At 37.9% G+C, this 22,900-nt stretch overlaps 1 protein-coding gene across 2 annotated transcripts in view; it reads right to left on the bottom strand.

Moving 5' to 3' along the window:
• The window catches only part of LOC134220742 (tyramine receptor 1), a 171,774-nt gene that overhangs the window by 76,847 nt on the left and 72,027 nt on the right, over positions 1–22,900 (bottom strand). For both annotated transcript variants that reach the window (XM_062699842.1, XM_062699841.1), the window contains exon 2: positions 561–619. The gene's annotated coding sequence lies outside the window, so the exon portion shown is untranslated. The remainder of the gene's footprint in view (positions 1–560; positions 620–22,900) is intronic.

Genomic DNA, 22,900 nt, shown 5'->3' with positions numbered 1-22,900 from the left:
GGGAAAGAACGACGGCTCCCCTTCTACGAGTTATTAATTATTTATGAGGGTCCAACCATTCGCCTCCTCCATAGGAAGGATAGGAATGACATAAAACAGATGGGTCGATACCTATAGATCTTCATATTTTGATTAATCATGTTTCACTTGTACACTAAATTTGTGTGATAGGATAGCTCCGGAACAGGTGCCTCTAGGATTGAATTACATTAAGTTTCAAAAACTAGGAAGATAGTTTTACACCTTTAAGTTAATAATATCTATGCCTTACATTGCAGGAATATGTATGCAAGAATACACTCCAGTTACTTGGGTCGGGTCGAGAGACAAGAATAGGCTGACTGCAGCTTTGCGATACAGGTTAAAATTCATTTCATCAGAGTATAAGCATAACCATTGAAGTTTGTTTAAAAATTAAAATAAAATGAAAATGTTATTCATATTACTGAAGCAATTCCGTTTTCCGCCTTTCAACATCCTTAAGCGACAAAGACAAGTAGTTCTTGAACGATTCAAGTGGTGCAGCAATGAAGCATGAATCGTATTGTATTCAAACTTACCTTTAATGTGTTTTGTTGACGATTTATCGGGATTTATAATCCATGTATTAGTTTTGAATCTGTAAATGAATTTGAAATATAGACTACAATTAGACACATTAAGTTATCATGTTCTATTAGTAAATTTTCATATCATTGTGTAATAATCTTGGCTCTGAATTTCGTGGTCATAATAATGGTTTGAGTTATTGATAAGTTCTCATTGGACTAAGATTTATTTCCCCAGCGCACAATATTGCGCTCCAACTTTGGTATATTGTGTTAATTTTTCTTCTACTTCTACACCAAGCAATTTTGAATGAAAAGTACGATGTTCGACAAAAAAAAAGTCTATCACGCTGAAAACTCAAAACTCATTACTCGTAAATAATGGCTTCCGGCACTGATACTCCACACCGGAAATCGGAGAGAAGGAACAGCGGTATGCTGTTGAATTGAAATATGCCGCATTTTTTCTCGTTCACATCGTTACCACCAGCAGATAATTTGGAAGTCAATTTCTCTCCAAATTGCCGCGTTGATTGGTGTCATTTTTCCACTCGGAAACAACACTTGTTTTTTTTTCATTACACGTTCAGAAATATTTCCAACTCGATTTGAATTATTTTTCAACAATTTTAGTGGTTCAGTTTTGCTAGTTCTACAAAGTTTCTGAAATCCAATACGGGTGACCAATTCGAGGGTGATATCGGAACGGTTTGTTTTACCGCAAAGCAAAATCCAATAAATAATATATGTTATCTACTGATTCGCAAGAAATATGTAAAATGTTTTTTTGTGGTTCCATCCAAGCTTTTGGATTGACGCTGATTCATTTCTATAAATATGATTTTTCATCGTTATCACTGGTAATAGTTGGCTATGGAAAATATGAAGTAGTCGAGTCACCGTGATGGTACCAGCAGCTGCGATATTTGAGCTGAGTGTCAACCCCATCCATCATGTTTCGATCTCACGATTCTGTTTTTTAGCACTCAAAAGCTCCGTATAAGCAGCTTATGACGTGGCAAGCATCAAACAAATTGAGCACAACTCAAACAAGTTGAGTTTATTTTGCTTTCAGATTTGTCGCATCGTCATCGTTCGATGAACGGGAGTAACTAAAAGCAAAAGTTTCCGTTACGATGGATTTCGTTAAACAAATTTGAAGGCTCATTATCGAACTCGGCGAATAAAAAGTTTTATTCACTTTTACTACATTCTGCGATATTACAGATGAATTGCATCAATCGATAATCCAGCAGTATGTGCATTATCATAGATTACCGGCCCACATATTAAACTTTAATTTGAATTTTGCAAATTCTTTGCAGACAGCATAAATTATCCTCTTAAGCTGATTCTGGTGCTAAGTATTTAAGTGTTCAGCAGTGAGCTTTGGCATTAAGTTTTTGATGGAGACTAAACCCTTTTCACTTTCTGATGAATATCAGAAGGAAATGGTAGGCTCATTTTCTCAAATAAGGAACTGTGGGAAAACTGTTGTACTTCACGCTACGCATTTAATTTAAATAAATTCTAAGTAGTATGGCTACAAATTGAGACGTATTATGAATTCATGTGATTTGCAAATACAATTAGGAATAAGGTCGAAAATCCAGAATTTGAATCCTTCAATTCATATGAGTCAGCATGCAACTCTACACAAGAATAGAAGCCAGACAAAAAACTACATGTGAGAGCACCTGTGCCCCAGTATTCTCTAGCATAGGCACCCTCAGACCGTTTTTGACTGATCATTTGTCTGCTTGCTTTAGGCCCCTTTTACTGTCCATCAAAAGTTTCCGCTTACGCAATACCAGAACACTAATGGTGTCGTTTGCCGCCTGACAAAGGATTCCAGTACGAGTGGAATTTATGAACGAGACGCACGAAGGCTGTCTGGAATGAATGAATGAAACGCGTGTTTTATCAACGGCGCTTGGCACTTTCCATTAAACTGATCTTCATGTTGCTTCGAAGAACAAACCCACGGGCTACGATTTCAATCCAATTTGCCTTGAATAAACGTGGCTAGGTTCAAGGACTGTTTTCCACCATTTTTTTTTCTGCGCCTGCACTCACGAGCACTGGTGCAAGAAATGACTTTCAGAAAACGAATCTTCCACATGTCACAGTGCTTCGGGCCCTCTGCTGATTCGAAGAATCACAGCAACACATCTAGCAGGCGGTGCAAAATGCCACGCTGTACACATCCAAGAAGGTCAAGCTGCAGTAGACGCCATGTGTCAACCGTTATGCCGGTAGAAGGAGCAAGGAGAGGGAAACTCGTATGAAATGAAATTAGTTCTCATAAATAAATATATATTAAACAAATGAATTCTCAAATAGCAACTTAATTAGGTTTAAGAGACTGAAAAGTAAGCATTTAATTTCTTATTTCAAGGGAAATATTTGCAGTTGATGGAGCTTACTCAACAGTCAAAACAATGTTTCATAATGCTACATTGCATTCAATTCCATCAACTGAATATTAATTCACATGAACGTATTTAACAAATCAACTTTCATTTACGATTTCAGATTTTATTCGAGGATTTTTTATCAAACTACACGCAGAATAATTTATTTCGTAAAACTTACCCAAAAGACACCGCACCTAAATCAGACAAAAAATGTATGTGTCTTGAGGAAGTATGTGATGTTTTGAAAATCGGGACTGATGTGCGGTTTGGGCGTAACTTATTTTGTAAACAAACAAAATCATGGTATTTATCCGACGGAATAGTCTTTCCTCTATCAGGTTAGGGAATTAGCTCTGTAGAAAAACGCTTGAATCCTACGGAATCAAATAAATACTGTTTGTTTACAAAATAAGTTACGTAATGACTGATTTGGATGCCTCCACAATTTTTTAAACTAAAAGCCCCACTTTTTAGGCACTTACCCGTAACAGATTTCATATTGAAAATTGGCTGGGTCAGACTGAAAAGTTATGGTCAAAATACTTTTCGTAAAAATCGCTTATCCTTAATTGAACTGCTACAAATTGCATTCAACGCATAATCCTGTTCCATTGTTTTCAATTAAAAATTGGCCTATTATCTAGAAAGTTATGGCCGAAATACTATTTGCTCGGAGATACATAGCGTTACTCAAATAACACATTTTGTTTACTATTATAGTATAATAAATCTCTTACTTATCTTATCTTATTCTATCCTGAAAACCGCAAAAACTTGCAGCTTATAAAACAAATTTTGTCATCTCTCATCTGCTTGAAACGTAACCGAACAAATATTAAAATATTTGGAAAATGTTGTTTCAACTACAGGAAATTAAATAATAAACCGTAACGTGGGCTAAAAAATGGTGGGTTGACATCAAGGAAAGAGCGCCCAACATAGCTCTGGTCCCCACAAGTTCCTATCTCACGCTTCCACGGGTCGATCGATGACAAAAAAAAAGCCCGCTAAGGGTTGCGTAGTGCGTATAGTGCCTGGGTACTGTTGTCCTTCTGACATCAGTTAGAGTGATAAGCGTCTGTTCACCGTCGAGCGTCTGTTCACCAGGAGGTAAAGTTCTCTGCATCTTTCGAAAGTAGGTGTCCAACTAACCATCTTTCCCCTTCCTCAGCATTCGCAAGGACGTGGCCAGGACAGATCTCGACTTTTGGAGAGTGCATTGCTTCCATCTAAGAGATAGTGATTAGTCCCAAACCAATATCTGTGGTAACGGATGAAAGTGATGCTACTCTCATACAATAGTCTTGGCTTGTACCACCTACGAATTTGTGCGAATTGCTCAATGCTAATGCTAATGATGAAACAAGGTGAGTTTCCGTACTATATGAACACAGATTTCATAGTATTTTATTTAATCTTATTGAATATCTAACATATAAATCACGGCACATTCACCCGATGGTGCAGCTATTGATAACACTTCGGTTTCATACACTGGGATCTATGCAGATAGCGATTGTCGATTTTGAAGGCGTATGTGTTTCGTCTGTTTTCCGCATTATTCAGCGTGTTTCGTTTGCATATGCTGAACAACGTCAACGCTGCATTCAGATGCCAAGCACCCAAAGTCAATCACTCGCTGCAAGTCGCGATTTCTACAGCATTGATGCGATTGATTGTACATGCTGAAGTGCGTGCTGAAGCGTAGATTTACAATATTATCTTTGGGCATGCGTGTTGAAATATCTACAGTTCAACTAATTATTGTAGCATGTGCGATATTGCATAACATAGCAATTGATGTGAAGGAATCTGAACCTGAACCACCTGAAGAAATCGAAGGTTTTGAAGAAATGATGGCCGCGGCTATTTTTTTCCAGATTGCCCCAACATGGAGAGAAGCACAACAGGTTGTGTTCGTAAACATTTAGTTCGAAAATATTTTTCTCCACTTTAAACCCATTATAATGTAAGGTACACCGGGGTAAGTTGAAACGGTTTTTTCAAAGTTGAAATTCGAAGTGCTGTAAAAAAATCACCCTCTTATATATTTTGAATCCGTTTGCGGTGTTTGCTAGTTCGGGCCAAAAATTATACATAAAAAATAAGCAACTTTGACAAACTTTTTTATAAATATTTTGTACATTTAAATTATTTTTTTATATGCATCGTTTCAACTTGCCCCGCGTAACGGGGCAAGTTGAAACACTGTGTTATATTCAGGCATAAGCTGATTTTGCCGTATTAATTACAAAATGTATGCACTCAGTGAGATTCAAGAAGTACGAGGTTGTAAAATTGGTTTATTATTTGGTTCACTTGTATATTGTGCACTTGATTAATGTGCATTTATAAAGAAGCCACAACCGAATTAACTAACCAGCCATCATATCTCTCATAAACTCTTCGATTGGATAAATAGGCAGCTGGGGAAGTGGAAGGTGGAATTAACGAAATGTTTATATACTCTATGTCAAGATGAATACACCACTAAGTGTTCCAATCTGCTAAATTCACGATTCAGCCATCTTGGATTTTAGTATGGGAGAGCCAGCCGGTTTGTTTTCGTTTTGCACTGAAAATGAATTTTTCACCCCCGCCTTCTCTTTTCCACAAACTTGGCAGATTGGAGCACCTAGTACTGTATTCATCTTGCTCTATGTTTTATTTTCTGAGTGTCAGTGCTCAGTAGATTAAGAATCTCAACCCAGTCAACATTTTGATACGTATATCTTTTGATATAACTTATCATATACAAACAAGATAACTTTTATATAATGCACTGAATCGCTATATACCTACTAAAGTGGAGGCCATATACGTACTCAACAACGACTTTCCTGAGTTTTCGTAAGCATTATTACAATCTAGTAAATATTAAAAAAAAAATGTTAACAACCATGTCTCGAACATTTGAGCTTTGGCTATTGGCTATTACTCTACTATTGTGCTTTAAAGCAACTGTTGAAAAGCAGCAACTTTTTGACAATCATAATCTAGATATAACTCTTGTGTTGACTACAATATTACAATATACGATTCCTACAACATTTATACGATTCGAGGTCCATGTTGTTGTACTTACAAATGTTGCTTGAATCGTATATGGAAACTATTTGTAACTGGTCCGATAATGTCCATGCATAAAACGATTCCGCAGCGTTCCTAACGATTCTCTCCACATATAAACGATGATGAAATGTCAATATCAGTGATGTTTTCTTTTGCCGAGTTTACCTCAGAGTTATTTTCAATTGGTTAAAGTTTAGTTGTCATATGGTTGGCATTGGTACGAAGTACAAATCAGCAGCATTCATGGAAAGGAACCCAATCACAGCATTTACAAAATGGAATTTATTGACATCGAATAGAGTGAAGTATGATGATGATGAAGTATGTAAAAATGAAATTAATGTTATCCCTCAGATACAGTGGGCTTGGCCAACGCGTAGAAGCTAGAAACTCTATACGTACAACGCACATAAGTATACGATTTTCACGACAACACGTATGTGGATGATATTTGTGATTCAATTAGACTAACCGGATTAACAGTTTATATCGTTTTACGATTTTTTTTACACAATCGTAAATATTCTTCATGCTATCTTTATAACTAATCATATACGAGTGCGATAAAAAAACTTCAATATATGCGATCAAATATTTATTTTCATATACGATCTGTGGTTGACTGGGAAATCTGCAGTTTAAACATAACCCCTTTCCATTCTAGTGGAGATTGTAGGAGGGTTGCATACATGACGGAATGGGCGAAAATTTGTTTTCATGTTGTATGTTAGTTTGCATGTTTTTAGAAATTTATGTTTTTTGAATATATGTATTTCGGACAGGGTTCATAATACTCACTCAATCTCAGGAGCATATGATTTTCCCTCACGAAAGTTTTCGGGGAGAAATCGCTTTTCGGGAAAGAAAAACAGCCTAAAGAGTGACAACAATTTTTCGCTCACTTCGATTGCCGCTAAACTTTCATTTGCTCTTTTTCTTTCATATTCGAGTCTTTTCGTGGCATCATAAATGCAAGTTGTAGTAGCTTATGTGGAACAAATAACAAACAAAACTTTCCATTGGCCCGAAAAACGCTTGCTTTGGTCTCATTGAAATGAAAAGTCGAATCCCTGATTTCGGACCATGTTAAATTCTGAAAAAAAAAAAAAATACTTTCAATTGCAAGGGTGACGTTTTGAATCGTTGTTTCATCTTACCCCGCACCACGCATTTCTATTTGCCCCGATAAGTTGAATATGCGGAGCAATATCAAACAACCAAAATACAAAAATTAAAACGGGTCTTTCATCAATTTTTCATTATTTTTAAGGTCATTCAACATTGAAAGATTACCTACCGTGAAAATTTGATGAAAAAAATCTTCCAAACATCGTTTTGAGACCTGTTTCATTGCCACGTCAAATAGTTGGTTTGGATTTTGCAAAGGGCGAAAAATAAACAATGGCAGGGATTGCTTTTGAAAGCTGCAATCTTCCGGGAATGACAGTCAGAAGGTGCGTTGAGGGGAGTAGTTTGTTGAAAAAATAACCAGAGCATTCGGTAATTTCCTATCTAAATTACAGCTTCCGTTTCAACTTACCTCGTATTTCAACTTGCCCCGGTGTACCTTACATAAATTTCTCATTTGGTTTGTTTCGAAAGTTATTATTACCAAATGAAAAAGCCAAGAACTACACCAAAACAAAATTTGCGTACACTTCGTAAAGTTTATCAGTAGAATTGTTGGTTCCCAGTTCCCTTCATAAGTCTTAAGCGTGTCACACAACAATATTTCCAATGAATTTCTAATAGGTAACTAACCACTGGTCATTTAACTAGGCTTATTTCTCGTCATTCATAGACAATCATCTCCTTACAGAATAACGAATTCCGGGGTTTCGGGACTGGCCTTGGTCAATTAGTTCTACCGGCCTTTACAGACTCAACTGTGAAAATGCTTGTAGAACATTAGGAAGGAAGTAGGAGGTTGAGGGTTCAGGTCCCTCAAAGTCACGTGGATTCTTTTTCGCAAATTTCATATCAATTTGTTCATTTCGAAACATGTGCCAAAATATTTAACAAAAACTCAAAGGTGCAGCCCATTCAGGTTGCACGCAAAGGTGACGTTGAACTACGTACCTGGGGGCCATCCAGAAACCACGTGGTCATATTTTTGAAGATTTTTAACCCCCCCTCCCCCCATGTGGCTTATCGTGGTCATTTGGCAGACCCCCCCCTCCCCCACCTTTGACCACGTGGTTTTTTTAAGTAATTTAAAAAAAACCTTATATAACTAAAACATATGGTTAATCCGATCAATTTTGAAGATGGACAATTTTAACTGATTCAAAATCAAACTAAACCCAGCATGAAAATTATAAATTTTCATGAATTCGAACATTTTGATTATGTTATCAAGTTGTAATGTGTATCAGGTATTAGTATATCTAGAACTCGCACACCTTCGATGCATCAGGAGGAAACAAAAAAATGTGGACTCGCGAATATGTTATAAAAATTTGTAATGGTTTAGAAATATTCCAAAATATCCCTATATTTTTTATTTTTTTTTTATTTCTTTATTGGTGATTTTTTTAAAATAATTATTAAGTTCAACACTGAATATCCCTAAGAGTAGTTAGGATATTCCGTAGCTCTGGAGGTACTGGAAATTCTTAAGATATATTAACCTCAGCGAAGCATCTGAACTGAACTGAAGGTTTTTCTAAGGGCATACAAGTTTTATTCAGAATATCAAAACTCTCTTCATTATGCCAAGATTCTATGATTCTAATCAGAACCGTAACACAATGTCCTTTATATTCCTTTGCCTGAATTATACAGTTTTGGCTTAAAATGCAAGTTTTCATTTTAAATCTACAGTCTTTAATATCTTTGGGTTCCTTTTGGTATTCTAGAATTTATTGTTATATTTTGGTATTTAACCCTCTCAGGACGATTTTTTTACATGGATTTAACGTACATATTTAGGGGTTTCCACTCGATCTTGCCAAAACTAGTATAGAAAGAACTAAAAAGTCGTACTTTTTTCGGGTGTCATAGGCCAAACTGCTCTGAAGTACATATCCTCGAAAGTATCAAAATCATGACAAGAAACAAAATGTCCTAAGACATGATATTATGGAGTTTTGAAACGACCGATCAACCAAGTCCTGAACGATGTATTCGTGCATCGCTAAGCATCCAAGCAGGTCCATTGAGCCAATGCGATTTCATTTATTACTTTCAAGACCTTCCATGAGTCGATGTTCTAAGATACAATATCGACTAAAATGAAAACTCAGCCTAAAAATTTTTAAAAAAAATTCTATAACAATTAGGAAATTTCCAATAAAGAAATCATGGAATTAGCAATAAAAAAATATCAAATTTTCTACAAATAATGCAAAATTTACATAAATAATTGAGAATTTTCCACATAACAAAAATAAATTAGCACTTTTAAAAACAAAAGTTGCTATAATAAAAGAATTATTTTCAATAAAGAAATCAAAATGTTCCATGGAAAGAATACAAAATTTCCATAAATAAATCAATATTAGAAAAAATATTACAAAATTTTCTACAAAATAAATATTTTTTAACCAAAATTAAAACCTTTCCATGAAAAAATCAATAATGAGCATTGAAAAAAGGAAATTTTCTATCAAAGAATATAAAAAGCAATAAAATTAAGCATTTTTCCATAGATTAACCACAGAGAAACAGACGTCTCACTCAACATATGTTCCATCGTACACATTTTTAACGGTTTATTTATCTTTTGTAGGTGGTCAATCGGCCACCGATGGCGCTTTCATCGATTTTGCTTGTGTTTGACGTTTGCACACTACCGCCATCTGGTTGCCGCTTGGCCACCCACCGGGATTTTAGCATTGGGGGACAATGTTTTCGTGACGATGATTTTGATTGCATTTTGTTCTAAGTGAGACGTCTGTTTCTCTGTGGATTAACCCTTCTTTAAAAGCGTTTGAAGTTCATGGAAAATTTTTATCAATTTGGTTGCTTTTCTTTCTTATTTGCTTATTTTTTATTGCTCTTTATTGATGCGAAAGAAACCCAGCATTGCCCAGGTGTTGCAAATGTCACAATGAACTATTTGCAGCACCGCACTCTAGATCAATTTCCGTGCGTTTGTTTTCTTTTCCTCAACAGCTGACCAAAAATTGTATTTTAATGACTTTTTACATTTCCCCGTTAAATTCACTAACTTTTTGTATATACAAACATTGCGGATCCCAAAACGAATCAATTAGGGGAAAATCTTGCAAATCGGTCAACCGGTTTGCGAGTTAAATCGTCAAGAAGGAAATCTCAACTCATTTTTATTATATAGAGATTATGTGTAGATAAAAATATTTATTTTGTGAAAATTTTTGTAATTGTTTATTGCTAATATTGATTTATTCATGAAAATTTTGAATTTTTTTCGTGGAACATTTTGATTTCTTTATGTAAAATTCTTATTTTACAATTGCAGTTTTTGCTCTCAAAAGTGCTAATTTATTATTGTTGAATTTTTTTTCGGAATTTACGCTGGAGTTGTTTTGTTTTTTTTTCATTAACAATTTGTAGCAAAATTTCCAAGCAAAATTTTTCACAGAGAATTGTTCAAAAATCATTCGGAATGCCAGCACTTTATCAGGATTGTATGAAGTAAAGTCAAAGTTTTTACAGGCAATTTTTTTACTGGATTTTTCCTGAATATCCACAAGAAATTCTTTTGAAGTTTTTTTCTTGGATTATTGTAAAAACATGAACATTTTTCAAAATTGTAGCTGCAGTCCGCTAATGCAAAAGTGTCAGCGGCGTGATGCCAAAAACCATCTGCGGCTGTGGCGCGGCGGATTTTTTCTTTATATTTTCCCATTTTTCCTTTCCAATTTTTTTTGTGGAAATTGAGACTGAATCGCAACCTGTTTTTTCGTTTATCTTTTTTTATGGGAATGGGCTAAGACTAAGATGGTCAAATAACGCAGATACGCATCGACGTTGCGACCGAACCTGCGTTACCGGTTATTTTCGATGCACACCTACGTCTTTTCAACGCTGAGTTGAAAAGACGCTACTTGGGCATCGGTTCTAAGATGCGCTTTGCGTTAATGTTTTGTATTTTTTACACCGCTATTGTTAATCACCAAAAACTTTTCGTATAAAAAAATACCACGTGGTTCGAGAGCAACACCCCCTCCCCATGTGGCTTATCGTGGTCATTTTGCAAACCCCCTCCCCCATATATGACCACGTGGTTTCTGGACGGCCCCTGTATGTAATGTACAGGTTTTCGACTTTTCTGTGCGATGAGACCAAAGCAAGCCTTTGTCAAGCCCAGGATGAATAGCTGCTTTCGTTGTTTATCCTGTGCTCCTGAGGTTGAGTGAGCATTACGAACCCTGGTTATGTATATAATTTTTAGACCATCATTTGAAAAGGAAGACAAAAACAAACAAAAAATTGAATTGTCAAATAATCGAGGATGAATAACACTCTCAAGCGTTCACATATCCAAATTATCAATTAATAAAAACTCGCTAGAGAGTAAGAATTGATCGATAATTGTTTCTTGATTAGAAATATTGGTAAATGCTACTTTTAAACCAATTTTCCTATAACACTTATAACACCTAAACACAATGCCAAACATCCGATTGAACTTCATTGTTGACATTAAATTGATATTAGATAGGTTTAGGTTTACATTAAAATGATAATTTCGTGTTTATTTCCAATCGATTCCAAAATTTGAAAAATTATCGCCAATGAAAACTCGCCTACTTTTCACACCTGAGAAGTTATCAAATAAAAATTCCAATAATTATCGTTTGACTGATAAAGCGTCTCCACTAGACTGGCCAGCTTAGTATGGGGAGAAAAAAAATTGTCGAATTCCACGGGGCACCCCCCAGGGTTGTGTCTTGGATGAGAAAATCAATCTCTCAAAATTTCAGCTCAATCGCTTGTTGCATAAGCTGGCGCAATTGATTTGAAGTTTGTATGGGGATTTCAGTCAAAATGTATAAGAAAATACACCTCCGTCACTTATTCGATCTGGAAATTGGTTCTGATTGCTCGATTGAGCTCAGATTTGCAAAAAGGGCAGTTGGTATGCTACAGAACAATTTCACAGAACGTTGTACGATGACTAAATGAACTTTTACTTAGCTTTCGGCTAATTTATTAGGAGCTGAATTGTGTATTTTTGGATTTATTGATAGAATCGTATCAGCCGAAAACTATATAAAAGTTAATTTTATCATCATACATTGTTCTGTGAAATCGTTCTGTAGCATACCAACAGCCGTTTTTGGAAATTGCGCCAGCTTATGCAACAAGCGATTGAGCTGAACTTTTGAGAGATTGCTAACCAAAGTAACAGCGTTGCTAAATCGTCTGGAAAAGTATTTGCATATCTCTCATTATAGGATCCCTAGCGTCAGTAGCAGTCAAGTGATATTTCCTTTCAAAATTCAGATTTTTTTCTGTTTGTAATTGGAAAGGAACATTATTGAAAACAAATCGGTTTTTCTCAGATACACTAGAGGAGGTTGAGCCGAAACGAACATACTTCAAAGTGCAAATCATAATCGCTTGGCGACGCTGCAGAAGTTTTTTCTCCATGCATGGCAAATCATCTGACGTTGATGTCAGAGTAGACAAAAGAAATTTTCTTTCAAAATTCTGATTTTGCATGTGATTGGAAAGGCGCATTGGTTCGTCTCAGAACCATCATTTCACAGGAGGTTGAGTGTGAGTGATGAATTTTCTGTCGTCAGATTCCAGAAAAACTTTAATGCGATTAGAAAGACATATGAGCTTACCCAACAAGCATTGGAGGCTGATAAAGAGCTTATTTCGCCAAGACGCCTGTGGAGTTTTATCCATCCGAAAGAATTCCAATTTTTTTCTCATTTAAATTTTTGTTACCTCTTCTTGAAAACTCAAGATTTTGCCTTTCTGGAATCTTCTAATTGATTTTCTGGAAATAGCAGAAAAATCCCCCAAATTACTATTCAAAGCTACAGAAAGAAATGCTTTCAAAATATGGATTGACACAATCATATGATACGTAGTATAAGAACTATAAACACGCTACTTTTGAGAGATTGATTTCCTCACCCAAAGACACAATCCTGGGGGGCGCCCCGTGGAATTCGACAACTTTTTGTTAATAAATTAACGTCCAAATCGGGTGGCCTAATCCCCGGAAATAGGCAATTAACTTTGATTGGACTGAACTTTTTGTTTCCTGGGCCAGTCTACTCTCCACGTTAAATCTCGGAAATCCATCTTCCAGTACGAATTTTTCAAAATTTCAAAAACCACTGGCACGATTCAAATTTATAACAGTTGAATCTCTACAATTCATGGGATGCTTTGAGCATGTTTTAGCTCTCGTCCAAATTGATAAAATGTCGACAAATCACATGGACATTAACAACGTTAACTGGAACAGAGACTAAGCGCCTGCCACTAAGTCAGTCTAAATTCCCGGTGGCTCATTACAGAAAATCCCATCGTGGAGACTGGGCTGTCAACGGCGTTTGGTGCTCATCCTATGGAGTAAGTCAGAGCAGACGCAGTAAAGAAATTATTATTGCTTCACGTGAGTTACGTCGGACTATGCGTTTACTCCGGTAGACACCTAGGCATCAGCAAAAACGAGCCGAAGTTTCACAGAACGCATCCACTGCAGCAGCGAAGAAGATTCTGAGCCCCTCTACTGCCATCAATAGACGTAAGCAAGAAGTTGCCATCAAACGCCCCCAAGCTTTCGAGAGAAAACGCGCGTGTAAGTTAGCAGAAACGAACTGCACCAGCTAAAAGCCTTGGAAGTTGCATTAATTTGACGTCTATGCTGGCTTGAAGTTTCCAGTTAGCCTTGCGAACAAAGGCGCAGAATCTAGAGATTGCGAAATAGATTCTTGATTTGATCTAGGATGTTTTCGAGGGAAACATTCTCAACACTCTGGGCGTAGTGTTTCCATTGACTTTGTCGCATACTCATGCAAAGCTTTCAATTTATAACTAAAGAGATGCTAATAGATAACTAAGTTGAAAAGCAGGCCAAGTTTCAGTTGGAATGTAGTGCTATGGGAGAAAAAGCCTGCGAATTGCGATGCACGTACGCGATTCACTGATTCAACGAAACCGAATGCTAAGCTGCTAGCAAGTTTTCAAAAGTAAATATTGTCATACATAAATATTGTAACACACTGAAGTCGGTTTTTACGCGGAGGATATGGACCGCGTAAATTAAAACAACGTGAAAAACCGCGAAAATCCCAAAATATGTCTGAATGAACCACGGAAATCCCAAGATTCGAGTGAAAAAAAATCGTATAAAAAGCGATTCCAGTAAAAATAATCGCGTAAAAAGCGACTTCAGTGTACACTGGGTATGAAGCGTTGACTCTTCCTTAATCGAATGGTCCAAGAAAATTGAAAATCAACCGAGAAACGGCTGAGATATTAACAGTCAAAGTCTATCATATTTTCGTGACGTTTTTCGATTTTTTGCAATCGTAAAGTATACCCCAATATAGAAAAGACAGACGTAGTTCTACGTCAAAAAGATTGAGAAGCGACTTTAGTTTCAGTGGGATTGTATAGGAGAAGAAAAATAAGAATGATGCGCTGAAGGCTCTTATGCTCAGAAATTACATCGGTTGTATGCTAATTTAATGAAAACGTTTTACAATGTTAAATATTCAAATCATAAAAATGCAGCATTACATCGAGAATAGAAATTCAGAATAAGAAGTTTATGCAACTCATTTTCTAACTTCATTCATTTATTTTACAAGTGGAATTGTAATAGACATATAATAGTTTCATTTACTCTCTGATCCATAACCATTATTCTGGTTTCCTGGGCTTTGATAATTTGTGACTCCTAAAAGCTTCATACGCACAGCATGTTCTTCTCGCATGTGCTGGTAACGCAGCTGCTGTGTTTGAAGCTTCATTTTGTTGGTCTTGAATATAATATGCTCCGTTTCAAGCTATACTTTCCTTTTCTGAACTTCACGACGATGGAGCTCTTCCATCATCTCATGGTCACGATCCAACAACTTTTTTTTAAGTTCCGACTCAACCGTCGTCACTTGTCGTGAGACTTGGCGCTTCTTGCGTGTTTTTAAAACTTCGCTCGTGGGCTTCCTCAACATCGCAGGGCTGTAGTTTTCCCACTTTTCTAGTCCAATCGAAATTCGGATCGGTCCGACGATTGCACCTTGGTCATCAACATATGGAACAACCAGCGACTTCTCAGGGGTTACGTTAGATACGGCTTCCTGTTCTCCACTGATATGCTCATCTTCCAAATATTCCACCACAAATGCATCGCTCGTATTAACTTCGCGAAACACCTTGTCTTCAATGTGCTGATCAGCGCCCGTATTTAGATCTTCACCTCGGCCGTCGTCATCGTCATCCCACAAGGAAGGAAGTCCATCTACAGACAGCGCAATCACATCGCGAAGTTCTGCCATCACCTCTGATTTTGTACGCCATTCGTCAGGACCTCCACCACCTCCGGTGGCCTTCCCGAGCAAAGTCTGAAAACATACAGACAGCATATAGAGAACATATTTTGATATAGATATCAAATTGAAATCATAATTTGTTTTCAAATATGAATCATCATGACTGATTACATATTTTGATCTCAGTTTGCTGTTGGTTTCTAAATTGTATAATCTGACATCAAACTGTGTACTTATTTTGTTATCGGAACCAATATCAAAATCAGTTTTCGATTTGCTCTCATCGATAGCAGGAATAGTTTTCGATTTGATGTCACAGTAAGATTTTTCTGCTGTAGATTTTGATCTTTTAACCGTTAAAACGACCAAAAGGATATCACCTTGAGTTATCAAAATTAGGCGATTTCACAACAACAAAATTAGTTATCGATTTGCTCTCAAGCTTTGCTCGGGACGCTACATTATTTTCTTTCGAAGCATCTGCTTCTGAAAAATTTACCGAACGGATTCGCTTTTTCTGCTCGCAATTCGATGTAATTTTTTCACTTTGAAAATTTTAACGCAAGATTGAATGCACCAACAACAATCGAAAGAAAAAGCTAGGAATGACGTTTCAATTGGAAAGTAATGGAAGTATATTGGAAAATTAGTTAAACACGGCCTCCAACCATTAACCGCGCGTGAAGAAATCAAATGTAACCATCATAGCTCAAAACAAGGACCTTCTCAAGCACCTTGCTAGACACTCCACTATCACACATTGATGGCGACTTCTCGTTAAAAGGGCTCATCTAGGTTCTGTCAGATTAACGACATCTGTCAGATTAAAGATACAAGAAATATTGTAAAACCAATTTGTGCAACCTTCCTAACTCACATAAATAAAAAAAGGAGCAAAGGACTGAAAAGATATAATTTTAATAATTTAAAAAAAATGCACATCCGAAACAACTGACTAAATCAATTTTTCCCTATTCAAATTAAATGGTGCAAGCTTAAAAGTTTTACTGGTGCATTCTGTAAAACTTCCCCGACTTGCATCTTCTATAACCGTGTCAACGTAAAAAAAGATGTGGGAAGTGAAACAAAATTGTGGAAGATGCTCGAACCGCATATTTTACATGGACTGGGGAAAAACGAGCTGAACCAGAAGCTACCGTAAAACCACTATGAAGCAGCATTTTTCCACTGAAGAACTGATGCAGCAGTTGGCTTCATTCTTTTGTGGCAGGTGCTTATTTTTTCACTGTTGACTCATAGTTTAGGGTACTCATTGCATCATACACTATGAAATACCGTACAACTTGGCACATATAGTCTTGTAATGTTCTTTAGAAAATATAGTTCAAATGTGAATAGCATGTGTAATAATCTTCCAAATGCCTAATGAGTTATTCTCGCTGAGACTGATTTTGTCAAATTTTGTCTCACCAAAACTGTCATTATTCCACCATGGATTTATGTTTGAAAACTATTTGTCTATCTGGTTGGCAACCACTGATTTTAAATAATAATACATCGATGGAAAGCTTAGATTATATTATGCATTGTGTCCAAAAATCTCGGGTGTATGTTTTTTCTATCACAAAATATGTACGATTTACAGCTATATGCCATGTGAAATTAATCTGATAATGGCGTTCCATTTATGTGCATGATTTTTAGCGTGAATTTCAATGTATTTTTCTATCTGTGTGGTTGGGTGTACAGTGACTATAATAACAGTGTCGTCAAGTGTCAGAATTGGAACAGAATCGTCTGTCATTTCCATATAAATGCGCGTTCCAAACGAGCAGGAGACCTGTCAAACGTAACACATGACGTTACTCTTCTTATAGGACTCTAGTTGGGTGTATATTTTTTCTTTCGTTTGTGTAGTGACAACTGTTTGTCAGTGAACAAGTTTTGAAGTTAACCATCACTGGAAAATATTTTAATGTAAGGATTTTGAGCTAACGTTTAAGCGCAACATTTTGTGCAGAAACGTCGGAGAATAGTAGACATTTTTTTTCAAATTATATTGTAAGTCATGTATGTTTTGCATAATGATGATAGCAAAAATAAGTACCCCAGAGCAGGCCTGGTAGCGGGTAACTTTTTAGTGACTTGGTCACTTTTGTTAGGCTAGTTACTAAAAAGTCTCTTTTTTCGACCTCATGTCACTTTTTATCGCAAAAAGTCACTATTTTCAACTATTTTGAAACTATTGACCAAGGTTTTTTTTTGATAAAGCTTTATGTATCCATCGGATGATGCTTTGTTCATGGCGGAAATAAAATTACGGATCTTGGAAAAATGATCGCTCTGAAACTTCGCGAGCTATTTAACTCGCTGCTCGCTGCATTTCACCAGTGGCTAATTGAAGGTGTTTTACGTCACAATTTGTAAATTGGTATACAGTCATGCAAGCAGGAGACCTGTCGATTTCATTTTTTTTAATTCAAACTTTATACAGTAGAGGAAGGTGGGGAGACTTGACCCTTTGGGAGACATGATTCTCCCCTGTTTTACCAAAAACTAAAGTAGTATTGTTATAGCGTATTTTTGTAATAGATCCTATAGACAAATGATCGTTATGTGGCGAGTTATTTTCGTATATTTCCTGGAACGGAAGAATGAAGCGTTTGGAGCATATGAAAAATTCAAGTCAATGGCAGAACGCCAGACAGGTAGGAAATTGAAGGTCCTCCGAACGGACAACGGCACCGAGTACGTGAATAAATTGTTCAAGAGCAGTATGGCACAAGATGGAGTGTTCCACGAGAAAACTTGTCCGTACAACCCCGAGCAAATGGTGTGGCGGAGAGAATGAACCGGACACTCATCGAAAAAGCAAGTAACATGCTGAACGATTCGTGTTTGCCGAAAGAATTTTGGGCTGAAGCGGGTTGAACGGCAGCATACCTCATCAATAGAAGCCCTTCAAAATCACTAGCGATGGCACCAGAAGAAGCATGGTGCGGTAAGAAACCAGATTTGCGGCATCTTAGGATTTTCGGCTCGCTAGCACTTGTCCATATTTCGAAGCAAAGAAGGAAGAAATTCGACCTGAAATCCTGTAGGACCATTTTTGTGGGATATGCCGATGGTACCAAGGGGTATCGAGTGTTTGATCCAGTGAAGCGTGATCCAGATCAGCCGTGATGTGGTTGTGGTTCAAGAGGGCGAACCGCAACATTTGCTACAAGTGAGCAAGAATCAGCAGCAGATACAATTCATGGAGCTGTATTCATATAAAGAGCCGACTACAATTGGTGGGATACAGCTGGTAGCGGAACCGATTGTCGAAGAAAGCGATGACAGCGAGGATGAATTTGAAGGGTTCGCTACATCCGAAAGCGATTCGAGTGATCCGGAGTATCTGGATGCCAACATCGAGCCTTCGCTCCCGTCGCAATCAGATAGACTAGCTGATCAGCAGCAAGGGTCCAGGCACAGCGAGCGGGAGCGCCGAATCCCAGGCAAGTATTCAGATTACGTTACGTATAATTTTTTTCTGGTGAAGTTATTTCCCCTCAGCAGATTCGTTCGCACATACCGTTTGATGATCCTCAGAGTTACGAAGAAGCTCTTGAAAGACCGGATCGTGAGCAGTGGATCGCAGCTATGCGCGATGAAATCAAGGCTCTAGAAGAGAATAAAACTTGGGAGCTGTCCACGCTTCCAAACGATTGAAAGGCTATACGGAACAAGTGGGTCTTCAAAACAAAACGAGGCCCATCTGGTAACATCGAGCGATACCAGGCGCGCTTGGTGGTGAAGGGGTGCTCGCAGCGGCCAGGAATCGATTTCGACGAAGTTTATTCTCCGGTGGTACGGTATTCCACCATCTGATACCTTCTGGCACTGGCGGTAAAGCACGATCTTGATGTGGAGCAGAATTGACGGACGGTCATATACATGGAACCCCCGCAGGGGTTTGCTGGTACATCGAAGTAAGTATGTCGATTGCGAAAGGCACTCTACGGGCTCAAATAGTCGAGTCGAGTGTGGAACACTGAGTTGGACAAGGCGCTAAAAGAGTTTGTGCTTAAAAAGTCCAATGTGGATCCGTACTTGTACTTCCGAATCGCTGGTGACAAAATGATTTTCGTCACTATTTATGTGGACGATTTCATGATTTTTACCAACAACGCCAAACAGAAGAGTGCGTTAAAATCGTTTCTCCACAATCGTTTCAAGATGAAGGATCTTGGTCAAGCAACTTTTTGCTTAGGACTGCGGATCACACGAGAACAGAAGAACGGTAAGCTGTGGGTAGATCAAGAGCACTACATCGATAGCATCGGTTCAACATGGCGAATTGCAATCCTGTCTCTACACCAGCGGAGGCGAGTATCAAGCTGGATAAATCGATGTCGCCAACAACGCCGGAAGAAATCTTGGAGATGAGAGAAGTTCCTTATCAGAAAGCAATGGGCTGTCTCACTTATTTTGCGCAAGCAACGTGGCCGGATATTGTAACCTTTTCCAAAGTTTTCAAACTTATTTTCAAAAATTTGATGAACTTTTAATTTGAAAATAAATAGATATGTATTTAAAAGTAAATTTCCTCATGCAATATAATGATTTTGATTATATAAAAACGTTCAATTTAAATCTAAATAAACGGAATTCGTTCACGAATCATATGAAGTAGATGGACTCAATATTGCTCCACTGTAATCCACACCAAAATCCAACTGCTCGAAACAACGAAGCGCACAATGTTCCGAACACGATGATCGTTTGATGGGGTGGACGAACCGAACGGACGACTCAACCCGACCAGCGCCCACTGAGCTATAAAAGCCCCATCCCAAGGGAGGAAAGCTCTCTTGATCCTGGGATAGCGTGAAGAATAGTTCGACGAAGTTAATTTTGCAAGTTTTAAAGTGCTAATAGTTAAAGAGCTTGGCTCGCACATTATCGCGTTTTTGAGAAGTGGAGCTAAACGTTAAGGAGCAACGACTCGCTCAGCTCAAGTGTACGCTTTAGTATCGCGTGTGATTAGTGATCCACGAACAAAAGTGAATACCGTGGTGATATAATCACATCGGTAAGTGGCACCACCCACGTGGTGCAACGCCTCCCAGAAGTTCGAACGGGACTGTACGTCACCAAACAAGTCCGTGTCAGAATAATTTCTCACGGTGAAGCCCGTCGGTAGTTGAAACCGACATCGCAAAGCTGGTTCCTGAGTTCGGTCAAGCTAGATCCCATCCCTTCCGGCAGAACGCGCCGGTACTCCGGCCTCCACAACGTCGCCGGCCCATCGCAACAGTGAGTTTGTAGAGCAGTGAAGTGTACTCTTCCCAAAATTAGTCCTTTTAATAAATGCGCTTGATAAAACCCCTAGTAACAAATTACCTTGTGTCGCGAACATTATTTGCATGCATCAAACGTTTGATTTTCAGGTTGAGAACAGATCAAAAGAAGAGGTAAGTCTTCCTTAGTGCGGTATTGTGCCGGCCCTGAGATCCCCAAGAGGTGAGCTGGCGCCCCAAGAGGTGAGCGACGCATGGGCGTCGTTGGTAGTAACAATATCAATGCCAATTGCCAATTCAATGCAAATCCGGGACGAAGCCATTGGAATGCTGTCTAGCGCATAATACGGTACTTGCGGGGTACGAAATCGAATCGGCTAACATATTCGAAGAATCGAGGTTCGGATATGGTTGGCTATACGGATACCGATTGGAGAGGAGAACCGGATTCCAGGAAATCCACTACTGGATACGTCTTCACGTTCATGGGAGGAGCTGTGTCTTGGAACATGAAACGGCAACCAACAGTTGCTCTATTATCGTGCGAAGCGGAATACATTGCGCTTTCCCGCACTATACAGGAAGCCCTTTGGTGGCCCCACTTCCAATCGCAGATATTTGGTGTGCAAAGAATTCCCATCCGGTGTGACAATCAATCAGCCATCTGTATCGCAAGAAACCAATCGTATAATCTCCGGACACAGCATCTAGACATTCGGTACCATTTTATCCGAGACATTCTAGAGCAAGGAGTTGTCGAGTTGGGTTATGTGAGCACGAAACAGCAGCCTGCAGATGTGTTTACAAAAGCCCTGGCGAATCTAAAGTTAGAAGAGAATAAGAGGTTAACTGGATTCGTTGCTTAGGAAGGAGTGTTGCAATCGCAGTAGTCATTGACTCTGGTTAATCATCGAACTAGTCCGTTATGTACCCTCTGTTATATAATCTTAGTTACCATAGCAACACATGGCAAATCGTAGCAACCTGTAGTTTGAACTGAAATAAATTTTTCATTAGTCGTTAGTCATTCATTCTAACCGGTCGTTTTCATTTCACTCTGCAAAAATTTTTTTACAGCACAAATCCATAAATATGCTTAATGATCTTCATTGATGAAAATGCCAACATTCCACCACAATTTCAGGATTTTTGGATTTTGAGTTGTTGCCTCAATTTGAGGAGACTTGATCCCTCATAAGTCATCCATATATATGTATGTAATATAATATAAAAATGTGTCTAAAAAATCAAGAAAATATAATTTGTTCTCAATTGTTTGTAATTGGACAGATGTAATGAAGGGTTTGCTCTAAAAAATTGAGTAGATATCATAGAAAGCAGATCAAGTCTCCCCAATTTTGAAGATTGCATGCGCTGTCAAATTCCATACTAAAAATCCTTCTTTTTTTTCTTCTTTATTAAAGAGGCTTTCAGCTCTTGACTGGTTCACCTCTGGTAAAAAAAAATCCTTCATTAATACGCACAGCAATCTGCGTATTTTGGAGGAAAAATATTTAAAAGTTTAGAGAGCATGGTCCTTATTACAGGCAGCAGGTCGAACGTTCAATCCCAAGCTCGTTGTACACGAATCTTCATATTTTTTGTTTCGTTGTCTACGAAAACGATCCGTACTGTTGTTTCTGACGCACTAAAAATTACAAAAACTTCCGTGGCACCAGTGACAAATCGTAGAATTCTCTGCATTTTTCTAAAGTAAAGTTCAGCTATCCAATGATCGTAATTTTCACTCATTCTCAAGAGAAGAAAATGCTCAATCACGCAGATTTTCACCGAGAAATCATTTTCGGGAAAGAAAAACAGGTGTTATTAGTGATAACCATATTTCGCTCACTTCCAGTGGCGTAAAAATTTGATTTGCTTGCAAGACTACTCTTAGTTTTGAGTAGTCCTGCTTTTGACTGATATTGAGTAAAATTTCCGTGGGGTCAAAAGAGAGGGTGTTTGTATTACCACTGGGTTTTCACGGATATTCGGGAATGTAAAACTCGCGACGGACTGCAGAGAAAACACTTTATTTTTCAATTACAGCGACTGACTTCGGATAACTTTTATTGTCTCGATTTCACGCAGACTCGACTGCTTCGCGCGCGAGATTAATTCGTACTGCCTATGGTAGGTATCTTGAAGAGTGCGAGTGCCTAGTGCCCTCT

Source organism: Armigeres subalbatus, chromosome 3 (assembly GCF_024139115.2).
Source record: "Armigeres subalbatus isolate Guangzhou_Male chromosome 3, GZ_Asu_2, whole genome shotgun sequence".
Taxonomy (NCBI): Eukaryota; Metazoa; Arthropoda; class Insecta; order Diptera; family Culicidae; genus Armigeres; species Armigeres subalbatus.
Note: the sequence above shows the minus strand (reverse complement) of the source record. Positions and strands in the feature narration are given on the sequence as shown.